Source organism: Prionailurus bengalensis, chromosome D1 (assembly GCF_016509475.1).
Source record: "Prionailurus bengalensis isolate Pbe53 chromosome D1, Fcat_Pben_1.1_paternal_pri, whole genome shotgun sequence".
NCBI lineage: Eukaryota > Metazoa > Chordata > Mammalia > Carnivora > Felidae > Prionailurus > Prionailurus bengalensis.
Genome location: NC_057346.1, coordinates 65,166,358 through 65,179,747, shown reverse-complemented (window position 1 = coordinate 65,179,747; position 13,390 = coordinate 65,166,358).

The following is a 13,390-nucleotide window of genomic DNA, read 5'->3' as shown; positions in this document are numbered from 1 at the left end:
TTTGTTTCTTAAATTTCACTTATGAGTGAAATCATATGGTATTTGTCTTTCTCTGAATGACTTATTTCTCTTGGCCTAATACATTCTAGCTCCATCATGTCATTGCAGATGGCAAGATTTCATTCTTTTTGATGGCTGAGTAATATTCCTCTGTGTGTGTGTGTGTACACACATACATACCACCTATTCTTTATCCACTCATCAGTTGATGGACATTTGGACTTTCTCCATAGTGTGGCTATTATTGATTGTGCTGCTATAACCATCAGGGTGCATATACACTTTTGAATCTGTATTTTTGTACCCTTTGGGTATATATCTAGCAGTGCAATTGCTGGATCACAGGGTAGTTCTGTTTTTAACTTTTTGAGGAACCTCCATACTGTTCTCCAGAGTGGCTGCCCCAGTTTGCATTTCCACTAATAGTGCAAGAGGGTCCCCCTTTCTCTGCATCCTCAATCTTGTGTTGTTAATTTTAGCCATTCTGACAGGTGTGAGGTGGTATCTCATGGTTTTGATTTGTATTTCCCTGATGAGGAGTGATGTTGAACATCTTTTCATGTGTCTCTTGGCCATCTGGATGTCTTCTTTGGAAAAGTGTCTATTCATGTCTTTGAGAGGCACTTTTTTTAAAATTTGTTTTATTAAAAATTTTTTTAATATTTATTTATTTTTGAGAAAGAGAGAGAGACAGAGCACAAGCAGGGGAGGAGGAGGAGGGGGAGGAGGAGGAGGAGGAGGAGGAGGAGGAGGAGGAGAGAGAGAGAGAGAGAGAGGGAGACACAGAATCTGAAGCAGACTCCAGGCTCTGAGCTGTTAGCACAGAGTCTAACACGGGGTTGGAACTCAGGAACCGTGAGATCATGATCTGAGCTGAAGTTGTATGCTCAAATGACTGAACTATGCAGGTGCCCTAAGAGGCACTTACTTTGGATGTCCTCCACTGCATTCCAGAACCTCAGTCCTAACAGATGTGATGCAACAGTCTAGTGAGCTGTAGATAACAGTACGATGGAACTTTTAAACCAGAGAGACATTTTTTATGTCTTTCCTATATGTCTCTTGCCAAGCCAGTGAACAGCTTCTTTGAGAGCTGGCTGCTAATGTTCACAGACACACTCTTTTGAAAATTGCTCCCCGCTGAAAGGAGACTGGAAATATCTGGGGGTGCATGTTCTCACTCCCAGGGTGGCCCATAGCCAACAACTGAATGAAACAGTGATTTAGGAACAATAATGACAAACACACCCTATTGCTGCAGGGTAGGACAACTCTGAGGTGCCATTCCTTGCTCCAGTGCTCCCTGTGGGATCAGAATGAAGCTACACTTCAGCAGAGCCCACAGCTTTATCTGGCTTCTCCTGCTTCTCTCATCCTTAATAGTTTTCCCTAGAGATCACTCCTCACTAAACCACTTGCATAAGAAGTGGTCTCTAAGGCTTTGCTTTTGGAGAACTTGTCATAAGACAGTCTCGATGCATATGCAGGAATGAGGGCTGTATATACTTTACTATGCACACATAAAATAAAAAAATATAAACATCAGGTTCTGATTGCTGCCTCAGATTCCTCCTCCCTGAGAGACTAGTTCTAACACCCATCACTGACAGTCATGTCGGTGGAATTTCTGTCTATGAGTCTTTTTGCACTTGCTCCTTGCTGTGGGGATTTCTATTTGCTGCAAACTGGCTCTGATTAGTAGAGTCTGGACTAACTCAAGTCAACCATTTTTTCTGTGATTTTGTTCCTTTAGTTTAGTTCTCCTGTTATGATATCAGTATCCCTGCAGTTATCCCCTCATTGACAGCTGGCTCCATCATTGTGGTCACGGTGTGTCAGAGCTGCCTCCTACATCTGTATCCTCATCACTATCCTGAAGATGTGCTCCACCAAGGGATGCCACAAGGCCTTCTCCACCTGTATGTCCTACCTCACAGCGGTCACTCTGTGCTATGGGACCATCACATCCATTTATGTGATGCCCAAGTCCAGCTACTCAATGGACCAGAAAAGGTGGTGTCTGTGTTCTGCATGGTGATGATCCCCATATTGAACCCCTTCATCCACAGACTCAGGAACAGTGAGATGAAAGGGACTCTGAAGAATGCCCTTGGCAGAAAAATATTTTCTCAATGCAATCTGTTATTTTATGGTATTTGATATAATAATATACCATAATAATAAAAGGAGGGGTGCGTGGTGGCTCAGTTGGTTGAGCATCCAACTTTGGCTCATGTCATGATCTCACAGCTCGTGAGTTCAAGCCCTGCATCAGGCACTATGGTGACAGCTCAAAGCCTGGAGTCTGCTTCAGATTCTGTGTCTTCTCTCTCTCTGTCTCTCCCCACTTGTGTTCTGTCTCACTCTCTCAAAAATAAACCAACAGTAAAAAAATAATAATAAAAGGAAATAGTGCCTATGTTCTAAATATATTGGTCCATATGTCATAAGCCAGTATGGAGTTTTCTAGTAAATGAAGGGGGTGGATTTTTTTTATATCAAATTGTAAATCAGAGGCCCATGGTGAGTTACTTTAATGAAATGAGATTCATAATTAGAAACACACATTGATTCATGTGAAAAATACCTTATCAAAGTTGAAATTCTTTCAAAATATAATTCACATATTTTCTTCAAAAGTTGTTCTCTGCCATAAGGTAGGGTTCTTGTACCTCCAAACCTTTAAGACATTTTCTATAACATTTTATCTTGCAATGAGTGTGATAATTCTAAGTATGACCGAGTACCTCTGAGAGGAAATGACAAAGTGGAACCAGATAGAAAATTGATGGAACTGTTTTCTTACAGGAAGGTTATCTGCAGAAGATGGGCTTTGTGAACCCATGACATTCTGGCCTGTGTACCTGATCTCTGGCCCCGTAACCATATGGTGGTACCAAGAGAAGAAGAGGAAGGAGTGTCCCTGACTGACCTGTGAATTATATCAGGCCAAAACAGGTGACTTCTCTGTGGGAATGAGCAGGGTTCCTGGCCTCCTTAGGGACAAGGAGTGAACAAACTCTTGGAGTGACTCATTCATGGCAACCCTATCCTGCTCAGGAAACTGGAGAGAACTGGATTTTGACTGCCCCCTGCATAGACTTAACCACTTTCATAGGCTGAAAACAACCACACTTATTTACTTTTCCTGTCCCCTCTTTAGCGTTTCAGACACACAATCTCTTTTTGCTGACAAACTCAAAGGGCACTAATCATTTCATTCATTCATCTATTCTTTCATACATTCAAAAATTATATTGAATGATCTTTTTGAATGCATGAAAGAAATATAATTATACTGAATGATCTTATATTCCAGGGATTGTCCTAGGCTAGGGAATATATATGGCAAGCATGCAGAGATACCTGCCTACCTGGAATGTATCTTCTAGCATGGGAAAGGCAATAACATAAAGAAGTTGGTGATACAGATTACTAGAAGGTAATACAGATTATTATAAAGCAGAGTAAGGAAGACTAATGTGTTAGGAGATGAGAAGGGTCAATGCAGGTCTCACTCGGAAGATAACATCTAAGCACAGATGCAGGAGGTAAGGGCATTTCTTGTCTTGTCAGGCCATATGGTTACCTGTGTGCATATGTGCAAGTTTAGTCTTCCACTCATATGCATATAGTTTACCTTTGAGGCAATGACTAGCTTGACCAATCCAGTGGTGAGCACAACCAAAACAAATGATACAATGTTAAGCATATCTTTAACACCACATTAGAGGATAACAAGGAATTGCCTCACCAGCGACTGTGAGAACCCAGAGAAGTAGACCTAACACTCAAAAATACTTTTGGGGGTGCCTGGCTGGCTTAGTCAGTGGAACATTTGACTCTTGATCTCAGGGTTATAAGTTTGAGCCCCACGTTGGGTGTAGAGATTACTTAAAAAAATCTTTATTAGGGTGCCTGGGTGGCTCAGTCAGTTAGGTGTCTGACTTCAGCTCAGGTCATGATCTCACAGCTTGTGAGTTGGAGCCACATGTCCGGCTCTGTGCTGACAACTCAGAGCCTGGAGCCTGCTTCAGATTCTGTGTCTTCCTCTCTCTGCCCCTCCCCCGCTTACACACTCTTTCTCTCTCTGTCTCAAAAATAAAGAAACATTTAAAAAATCATTATTAAAAAATGCTTTTGCCATGAGAGAATTTGACAAGTCAGAAGGAAGTGTTGTTATCAACCCAGGCTGTGGATTTAGTGTTCTTTTGGGACGAGAGGAGGATAAGTCAACATCTAGGACAACGTCTAGGTGACAATTCTGAATGAAACACCTCACCTGTATCCTCAGGATAAAGGGAAAACTGAAGTGAACAAATTTTGTGCAGATCTGCAGCCCTGGAGATGTAGAGTCTCAAGCCTTGACTTGGATAGAAGATGGCCAAGGGCAGGTAGTGCCTCAAGGTGAACTGAATAAGCAAAGAACTCAAGCCTCAATTATTCCTATCAATGACTATTCAAATACGATAACTAGCACACAATGAAAGATAACGACTAGCAAGAAAGGAAACAAGGTACCAAACGTGGGAGGCAGTGCAAACAACAAACAGCAGAAACAGAACCACTCAGATTTAAGATATGGGAATTAATAGACACAGACTGTAATAATACTTTCTTTACAAAAAAAAAAAAAGATAAAGAAGACGATAGTAATGTCAACATCCTAGATATAGTATTGTACTATAGTTTCACAAGACGTTCCCATTAGGAGACATTGGGTTGAGAGTACACAAGGGCTGGGAAACGGACAATGTCCTCATTAAAAATATTGAAGGCATACAAGAGCTACAAAAGCAAAAATGGCTTGAGTGCCCATGATCCTGGAAAGCAGAAAAAGCCCATTCTGGGGGCTCACCATCCTGTATCACTTTTCACCTTGAGGAATTGGCTAAATGTAAAGTAGTGTCTGAGAGGCTAAAAAGCATACAACCAAGATTACTTGCTGATAAACCAAACAGAGATTTTTGAAGCTGTAAGAGGCTGGGGAAGTTATAGTTCAAGCTCAAGCAAGGAGGGAGGGTCCCAGTAAAAATCCTATGTTTTCAACTGGAATACTCAGAGCATTTGACTTCGGCTCAGGTCATGACCTCACAGTTTGTGAGTTTGAGCCCCATGTCCGGCTCTGCACTGACAGATCAGAGCCTGGAGCCTGCTTCAGATTCTGTGTCTTCCTCTCTCTCTGCCCCACCCCCCTCACACTCTATGTGTCTCTCTGTCTCAAAAATAGGTACACAAACATTAAAAAAAGAGTTCTTAAAAAAATAAAGAAAAATTAATAATGAACAGTGATTTTATAAGTACCACCTTTCAAAGTTCTCTGCACAAAACCCAGAACTCTTACTTCATAGACAGACAGAACACAGAATTTTTCATGACTGTTCCTTGTTAGCATACAGAGACACAACTGATTTTTGTATGTTGATATTATACTCTGCAACTTTCTTAATTTGTTTATCAGTTCCAACAGTTCTTTGGTGGGTCTCTCGGATTTTCTATATGTAAGATCATGTTATCTAAAAACAGTGACAGTTTTGCTTCTTCCATTCTGATTGGATGCCTTTTAATTCTTTATGTTGCCTAATTGCTCTGGCCAGGACTTCCAGTACCATGTTAAACGAGGGATACTAAGAGCGGATATCCTTTTCTTATTCCTATTCCTGGAGGAAAGCTTCCAATCTTTCACCATCGGGTATGATTTTAGCTGTGGTCTTGTCATCTATGGCCTCTATTATGTCAGGGTCCGTTCCTTCAATTCCTAATTTGTAGAAAGTTTTTATTATGAAACTATGTTGAATTTTGTGGATTCTTTTTCTGCATCTGTGGAGATGATGAGATTTTAATTTATTTTATTAATGTGGTGTGTCACATTTATGACCTGCATATGATGAACCATCCCTATACGCCAGGGATAAATCTCAGTTTATTATGGTATCTAGTCATTTTAACATGCTGTTGAATTAGGTTTGATGTTATTTTATTGAGAGTTTTTGCTTCTGTGTTCCTTAGGGAACTGGCTTCTAATTTTCTTTTCTATAGTGTCCTCATCTGGCTTTGGTATCAGAGTAATGCGGGCCTTGCAAAATGAGTCTGGGAATGTTCTCTTCATTCTTTTGGGAGAGTTTGAGGAGAATTGGTGTTAACTCTTCTTTAAATGTTTGTTAGAATTCATCAATGAAACCATGTGGTCCTCAGTTTTTCTTTGAAGTGATAATCAAAAACCTTCCAACAATCTCTTTACTCATTATTGGTGTTCAGATTTTCTAGGTCTTCATGTCCAGTTTTGTTATGTTCTTTCTAGGAATTCATCCATTTCTTCTAAGTCCTCCAATTTGTTGGTGTTTAGTTGTTCATAGTAGTCCCTTATGATCCTCTGTATTTCTGTGGTATCAGCTGTGCTGTGTCCTTTTTCATTTCTAATTTTGAGTTTCTCTTTTTTTATTAGTTACTCAAAGATTTGCCAATTTTGTTTTTACTTTCAAAGAAGCAGATCTTAGTTTTGTTGCTCTTTTCTATTGTTTTTTTTTTTTTGTCTCTTATTTATTTCTGTTCTTATCACTGTTATTTCCTTCCTTCTGCTAACTTTGGTCTTAGTTTGTTCTTCGTTTTTTTAGTTCCTTGAAGTGTAAAGTTAGATTTTTCTATTTTCTTAATCATTTTTTGTGGAGATGTAATTGACATATTATATTAGTTTCAGGTATACAACATAATGATTAGATATATGCATGTATTGTGAGATGATCATCACAATAAGCCTAGTTAACATCCAGCACCACACATAAACAAATTTTTTCTCTTGTAATGAGAACTTTTAAGATTTACTCTAAGCAAATTTCAAGGACACAATACATTAACGATAGTCACCATGTTGTACATGAACTAATAGTTTGTACTCTATGACCAATATTATCCCATTTCGAACACCACTTAACCTCTGATAACCACTCTTCTACAATTTGTTTCCCTAAGTTCAATTTTTCTAGATTCTACATAGATACCATGCAATATTTTTCTTTCTATCTCTTGCTTATCTCACTAAACTATATGTCCTCCAAGTTCATACACAGTATTGCAAATGGTAGGGTTTCCTTTTTTGAAGGCTGACTAATATTCCATTATGTATATATGTAAGTTTCTTTATCCGTTCATTTATCAATGGATGTTTAGGGTGTTTCTTCCACAGTTTAGCTATTGCAAATAATGTGGCAATGAACATGGAGGTGCAGATACCTCTGTGAGATATTAATTTCTTTTCCTTCATATATATACCCCAAAGTGAGATTTCTGTTCTATTTTAAATTTCTGAGGAACCTCTATACTATTTTCAATAATGGCTATATGAATTTATATTCCCACCTACTGTGTACAAGGGTTTTCTCCACATCCTCACCAACACTTGTTATTCCTTGTCTTTTTGATAATTTTCATTCTAATAGGAGTAAGATGATATCTCATTGTGGCTTTGATTCACATGTCCCTGTTGATTAATGTTGAGCATTTTTTCATAAACCTATTGGCTATTTGTACATCTTCTTAGAGAAATATCTATTCCATTCCTTTAACCCCTTTTTAATCAGTTTGTGCTATTAATTTATGAGGTTCCTCATATATTTGGATATTAATCCCTTATCAAATACATGGTTGGCAAATATTTTATCCCACTCCATAAGCTATCTTTTTGTCTGATAATGTAATACACTACACCAAAGTAATGGATAAAAATCATATCTCAATGGATGCAGAACTAGCATTTGACAAAATACAACATCCTTTCATAATATAAAACTTCCAAAAAATTATGTGTAGAAGCAACAATCAACATAAGAAAGACCATGTATGACAAGCCCACAGCTAACATCATTCTTACTAGTGAAAAGCTGAAAGCTTTTCCTGTAAGATCAGAAACAAGTTGGAGATGCCTAAACTTGCTACTTTTATTCAACACAATTCTGGAAATCCTTGTCAGAGAAATTAGGCAAGGTAAAAAAAAAAATAGAAGGAACATGAAATGAAAGATATAAAATAGTCTGTTTTTAGATGACATGATCTTATATAGAGAAAATCCTAAAGACTCTACAGAAAACTGTTAGAACTAATAGATGAATTCAGTAAAGCTGCAGGACACAAAATCAACATACAAAAATCAGTTGCATTTGTATACAAAAAAAGGAAAACTAAAATCTTATAAAGTAGAGGGCATATGATTTGATTCCATTTGTATGAAATTCCAGAACCTACAAGACAAGCCATGGTGAAAAAAATAATCAGAACAATGGGTGCCTCTCTTAGGGGGAAGCTAGGACTCGCTGGGGAGGGGTATAAGGGATACTGTTCCCAGGCTGATACTAATATTCTTTTTTTAATGTTTATTCGTTTTTGAGAGAGAACGAGCGAGCATGGGTGGGGGGAGGGGCAGAGAGAGAGGGGGACAGAGGATCCAAAGCAGTATCTGAACTGATAGCAGCAAGCCCAATGAGGGGCTCAAACCCATGAACTGTGAGATCACTACCTGAGCCGAAGTCAGATGCTCAACCTACTGAGCCACCCAGGTTCCCACTAATATTCTATATAATGAGAGGTGTTTGAGTTACACAGATGATGCATTTACCAATTCATAGTGATCATACATTTAAGATTAGCATATTTTACTTTATATAAATTTCCATAAAGTTGCATAGAATAAAACATGTAAGAGGTATTGAACTCTAGTTATTGATATGTGTACAAAGGTATTAAGGAGGAAGTGTACTGATGTCTGCAATTTCCTTTGTACCGTAAGATGGATTAATGCATGGATAAGGTACAAAAAGACATGTGATAAAGCCAATATAGTAAAATCTTAATGTGTGGCATAATGTATTTTCCAAAAATGGTGACAGCAATAATTCCAGTCCCACATGTTCTTCCAGAACTTTGTCACTGTCCCATCAAGGGCCGTAATCTCTTTTTACCTTCTAGAACCTGGGTATTACTTGCAGGCTGTCTGAATGAAAAGAATTCAGTACAAGTGAGGTGGAATATAAAAGTTGATATGGCATCCATTTGGCTCTCATGGAATGCTCACCCACTGAACCCAGCCACCATGCACATGCAGAAAGGTTCAATCCCAATGTAAGGTCTCACACAACAGCTAACCATCAACAACCTGATTAGAGTGTGCAAGATGTTTGAGATCTCTGTTAATCCCTGTTGAACCTCTCTGCATGAATTTAGTTAGACCCACTAAGATTTGGGTTTGTTTAATACAATAGTGGATACTAAGAACAATTTAGGTCCTGGATACACAGATGCCAACAAGATAATTATTGTAGCATGGCTTTGTGTTTCAAAAATTTCAGGGATCCTGGGTGGCTCAGTCAGTTAAGTGTCTGACTTCAGCTCAGGTCATTGATCTCGCCTGAGTTCAAGCCTCCAAGTTGTGCTCTGTGCTGGCAGCTCAGAACCTGAAGCCCACTTTGGATTCTCTGTCTCTCTCTGTCTCTGTCTCTCTCTCTCTCTTTGCCCCTCCCCCTTGTGTTCTCTCTCACACAAATAATCATTTAGAATAGATAGATAGATAAGAATTTAATTACATACTGGGAAAAATTTTTGAGTGGCCCTGCAGTCAATGGAGGTTTCAATTACAGTGGATTTTCCTCTTCAGCAAGAGTTATTTCACAAGGAAGCAGTCACAACAAACGTTCTGTGTTCATTATTTTTTTCTCCACCTTTCTTCTGGCCAATTCCCCAGGCAACAGCCTGTATGACAGGCTCCTCTCCCTTGCCTTGCTCATAGGACAGAAAGACTTCCAGGACTTGGCACATTTTCAAAACTAAAAAAAATAATGGTATTGAATATGAAGTAAAATACTTGAGGGACTCCTTCATATTCTAAAATGTATTTGAACAAGTTGAATTTCAAATACTTGATTTGTTTTTTCATATAAATAAGAGCAAACTTCCCTGAATAATCACTAAGTTATATCAAAATAAAAACAAGGTTTTGTGGACATCACAATGAGTTCTAGGTCCACAGAGAACAATCCTCCTGGTATCTAATGGAAAGGAAGAAACTCGGAGTAGTGTCAAGGGGTAATGGTCTCAAGTGACCACAAACCTCTCACTGGAATGTGCATGGAACTCAGCTCCGACCATAAGTAATAGAGAAGATGCTGCCCTAAGGTTATAAGAGACTTTGTAATTTCAGACAGAGTGAGCTCATCACAGTCATTCAAAGGGCAAAATGGCTTAAACGCTAATCTTTAAAGGGCACTAGAGAATTATAGAAAACTGTACATGAGCACAAGTTCCTCATACAGCTTACTGTTTTCTTCTTTTTAAGAGTTTGGAAGTGATTCCTCTTTGACATAAGGTGGGAATTTTATTTTATATTTCTATTTATCACAAACATTGTGCTCTATCCACTAATAATGAAGTAGCTGTGGAGGTTAATCAGCAGTTAAAAGTAATGAATATACTAAGGGTACAACTGGATGGAGAGAAATGCTGTAGTTTTCCTATTCCTGGCACAATTAGCACACAGACGAAGCTATGAGAGGTTAGAAAGCTGCAGAGAACAGGACTGCAAACTCCATCCCAAAGCCAAGTGCGCAGCCAAGAGGGAATGACTCCACACAGCCAATAAGCAGAAGGGCAAGTACAGCATCACAGGGGACTTGTGAGCAGGCAAGTGTTGCTGAGCCCCTGTTGGAAAAGTTGTCTCTACGCCATGTGATGTTTTAGCAAACGGGAATGGAACCAGCAGGTACTTGTCACTTATTATCTGATAAGATAAGGATATGTGCATAGCATTGTAACCCTGCTAGGAGGCATATTTAGGGCCATGGATAAAAGTAGCTACTTACACATATGTAACAGAACAGGGTTTGGATGTGAACACAGGTCCCTCTAATTCTGCTCAATACCCCACCCGCCCCCACCGCCGCCGTACAAAACAGACCGCAATATAATTCCAGGTCTAATCTCAAGGCTAATTTGGTGTTTTCATTGTATCAAAAGAATTAGGCAGGAAAGAGTAAAGAAAAACATTTATAAAATCCTGCATTTTCCATATTTTACACATTATTTCATCATAAATTTCACTGTGAACCATTGGCAATTTGATTCTTTGTGGGACTCCCCCACCCTACATACCTTTTTCCCTTTGACTACTTGGTGGACCATTTGATTTCATATTTAGCAGTTGTGATATTTAAAAACAAGTATTTCTTTGGTGGATCTAATATATAGCTTCATTAAAAGAGCCAAGGAGGGGCGCCTGGGTGGCGCAGTCGGTTAAGCATCCGACTTCAGCCAGGTCACGATCTCGCGGTCTGTGAGTTCGAGCCCCGCGTCGGGCTCTGGGCTGATGGCTCAGAGCCTGGAGCCTGTTTCCGACTCTGTGTCTCCCTCTCTCTCTGCCCCTCCCCCGTTCATGCTCTGTCTCTCTCTGTCCCAAAAATAAATAAACGTTGAAAAAAAAATTAAAAAAAAAAAAAGAGCCAAGGAAATAAGTTTTCTCATACACACACACACACACACACACACACACACACACATATATGAACTCAGAAAGCCATTTACAACTAGAGAAAACATAAGCCTTGTGAAACTCTATGTAAATCTTGTTAATTTCCTATAAGAATTCAGACCTATAAATCAATAAAGCACTCCTTTATTTTCCCATTAAAAATATCAGGGGTGCCTGGGTGGCTCAGTGGGTTAAGCATCCTACTCTTGATCTCAGCTCAGGTCTTGATCTCAGGGTTGTGAATTCAAACTCTGCGTTGGGCTCTGCGCTGGGCATGGATCCTACTTAAAATTCTAAAAATATCCCTATCTTCTCTGAAAATTGTTGAAAACCTAAAAGCTGACTTTTCTTCTGATTGGGTTGAAAGAAACTTAAATGCACTTTTCCAAACACTTGGTTGTAAATATTCACCTTTGAATGTTGCCCTATGATCACAAATTAAGCGTAGCTGTCAGGAAAATTCTCCAGTTCAGGCTGGTGAGGAACAATAGTGACATAGTGATCCCAGCACTCCCCAGACTGGCCAAGGTTTTGATGTACCTCTTGGGAGGTAGATTGGCTTATGGTGTCCACTGTGCAGTGTTTTGAATGGTAGTGGGACAAAAGAATCTGCCAGGTGGCTTACATCGAGATGCAGCCTCAAATTATGTAGGCCTCACTGCTAACTCAGAGAAATTAGACATACTAAATCCACCTGCAAGGGTGGGAGCACGGATAAACCAGAAAATGGGTTTTTCAGAAAAATAAATCACTTAGGTCCCTTTCAGTCTACAGAAGTGTTATAGCCCAAGGAGGGTGAGTTGATCACAAAACATCTCCTTCGAACTCTGCCCTTGGAGAGTGATTGGAAGTAATGAGAATGATGTCATACTGACGTATTCTCAATCACTAGCTCCCTTGAGTATTAGGAGGAAAGCAGGATTTATTATCACTACAAAGGAAAAAAGAAAGTAACAGAGTCATAGAGTTTCAAATAATCCCAATTTCTCCTTATGTTTTTCTTTTCTCCTCTTTGAAAAACATGCCAGAAACCTGGGATGGATGTGAGTGAGGTTATATAACTCCCAAGAATGCTTCCCTGATGACCTAGATATGTCCCTATTATAGGAGAAGCTGTGACAATTGTGTGCTATTTGATCAAATAAATATTTGTGGAATTCATGAATTGGCTTTGGATAGCCAGTTAAGCAAACCTATACCTTAGAGTCCATGTTTGTAACATTAGGACCGACATCCCTACCACAGAGTCACAGGAAGAAATTTAGTGAGAAAATTCTATCAAACGCAAAGCATATTGACCAGCATATTTCAGATGTGAGTAAATACTGGTTACCTGACTTGCCTCCTTGTATATTTTTGTCCCAGTAACTGACTACACAAGGATTATACAAACTTTACAGCTAAAGGTATATTTTCTTTTTTTTCTCTTCAAGCTTTGTGGATTCTACAAAACAAGTGTCTCTACCATTCTTTCCCCAAACTTCAACTGCACACCAATGTCTTCTCAATGTTTTCCTTTCCTTTCCAGACAATAGTGCCTGAAACCAAAACCCACAATGTGTGGGAAGTACCTGTGTTACTTTCATCATGTCATCTAAAACACAGAGTGGATAGTTTAAGAAGCTATGGAAATGACCTGAAGAACTTGAGTTCCTCTAAGAGCTGGGCTGCAAAGAAGCTCTTGCCACCAGTGAGCCCATTAGAAAATGTCCTGGAAATTTTCCTGAAAGTTCAAGAATTCAACAGGGTATCATGGACACAAATGAGCCATCCAGGATGGCATAGCCTCTCCATAACCATTTTGTCTCTAAGATATGCCTGAATGGGAGACAGGGATTGGACACCTCCAGCCTCAACTTACTGTCATAAATAGGAAACCAA